The sequence below is a fragment of the Topomyia yanbarensis genome, chromosome 1, assembly GCF_030247195.1.
Source record: "Topomyia yanbarensis strain Yona2022 chromosome 1, ASM3024719v1, whole genome shotgun sequence".
Lineage (NCBI taxonomy): Eukaryota > Metazoa > Arthropoda > Insecta > Diptera > Culicidae > Topomyia > Topomyia yanbarensis.
Genome location: NC_080670.1, coordinates 118048641 through 118050701, shown reverse-complemented (window position 1 = coordinate 118050701; position 2061 = coordinate 118048641). Strand labels below are relative to the sequence as shown.

At 42.7% G+C, this 2061-nt stretch overlaps 1 long non-coding RNA gene across 1 annotated transcript; it reads left to right on the top strand.

Annotated features, from left to right (window-relative positions):
* Positions 1 to 541: 541 nt before the first annotated feature.
* LOC131682235 (uncharacterized) lies at positions 542 to 1151 on the top strand. The gene is made up of 2 exons (XR_009304051.1): positions 542 to 618; positions 683 to 1151. It is a non-coding gene; the product is annotated as an uncharacterized LOC131682235 (long non-coding RNA).
* The last annotated feature ends 910 nt before the right edge of the window (positions 1152 to 2061 follow it).

The window sequence follows — 2061 nt, the reverse complement described above, 5'->3', positions numbered from 1 at the left end:
ACTAACACATAGCTCGCCGGTGACAAAGTGATAGTCGCACGGTTGAGTGGAGGAATCGATTTTCTGAAACTGGAAACGTATACGCAAGGTTGTCAGATCGATTGGGGATTTACGTCTGCATAAGGGCGAAGTAAGTTCTATGTTTCAAGCAATTTTTTAAGCTCACCTAGGGCGCAGAACGGACAGATTTTACTTGTTCTTTTAAAACACTGTTCATTCTAAGTTATTTTATTTTCAGTCTGTAATGAGTATGTAATCAAGTGCCTTAATTCTTATTCTTTTTTAGCCCACGCACGTACCGGTTCGGCAGGAAGCATTAGTTAATTTCAGCAATCCGTCCACAGCGTTGCCAGCTCAACATCACGCATCCGACAAGGAGCTTCGATGTGTCCTGGAGTTTCACCAGCAGCGTCACCGGTGACATGTTTGGAAGTGGCGAGCGGTACAGTCATGACTGGCAGCCAGGGCCACACTTTTAAAGTATTCCGGCTAGATAGCCACCTATTGCAGTTCACCCTAAACGGCTATTGCGGTCCTATCACATGTATTTTCATAGACCAGTGGCAGGCGCATCTGGTTACCAGGATGGTGTGCTATGTGTGTGGGACTTGATACGGGGTATGTCAGCCAAATTTACGGTATGGCCTAAATCTACATAATTAAATTGATTGGTTATTTTTAGGTGCCTGTATGTGCAAAATTGAAGCGACAAAATTGACGACTCAATCGTCGCACTTGCCTGTTCCCCGAGTTACGCAATATCGCTTGGACTGGACGAACGAATACGGATCTGGGATAGATTTCAGGGTCGTATGGGACGACAATACTGGAGATGTAGCTCGGGAAGTCAGGCTTGACTGTTCCAATTCACAGCTAAATCCGAAGATTATGCTACCTGCCAGTGGTTCGGTAATTTGTGACTACGGAAATCGAATGAGAATCGTTCGTTTCCCACTTGTGGCGGCGGAAAAGTGGTTCGGTCCGGGGAATCGTAATCGGCCAGCTGTACAGCTGCAGCCTCCGAACGAAGCCATTGCTAGCACGAGTCTTTGATTTGGAAGGATAGTTGCTGAGGACCATTCTCACAATAGTATAAAAGTTCTAAGTTCTAACCTCAAAAACAGACAACAATAAAATGTATTTCTTTCAGAGTTGATAATATCCATTACATGATCAAATGCGCTGATGGGTATGAATATGCATGTGTACGGTTTGGTAACCAGTACAATTTACACCTTTCTATGCAGTGCACGGCCACCAATGATTCTTCCATAAATTTAGACATTGTGCCGAACAAGAGTAAATTCGCGTATATAAAATATATAGGAGGCCCTATTTTCACAGTCACGTCACTTAGTGACTAGAAGGAAATTTTCTTCTAGTCACTAGGTGACGTGACTGTGAGAATAGGGGCTTGGAGCATATCGCTGTCTGTGCACGGAACTGAACATGATTAAATTTTTGGCTCACGCGCATTTAAACGATCACTTAGCCTATGTGTCCGCATGTGACTGGTGGGGTAGCGTTGAGGGATTTTGTCGCCGCTCACGGTACATTTCTATTTCTTCTCACTAATGTGTAAGTACATTTGCTGCACCCGCTTCTAGTGAATACATTGGAGCAGATATCACAAATAGATCCGAAAAAGTTATTTCTTCGGGAGAAACGCTTCTCACATATCTCGAATTCCCGAAGTCCTGGTGAAATTATGGTTGATATAACAAATTCTGCCTGTTTCCCAGCATTCTGCTTGATATATTCCTGTCTATGATAGGCTACTAGTATATTCCGTCTGAAAATATCTAAATCGTTAGCAAAGAAACACTTGACATTAGTGACGATAGTCACCCGTATGAACGTTTGCAGATAGGCTAAAATGTTGTAGATAAAAGCTTTGTCGCATACGGTGCATTTGCATGGAGCAATTTAAAAAAAAAGTTCTTGAAAAATGCTTTACCCTCTACATCACATCCCTATCTTTGAATTGAACAGTCTGATTCCGTCAGCAGCGCCGCGTTGATGAATTAGTGGATTTTTTATAATTCCATGGATGAAATATAC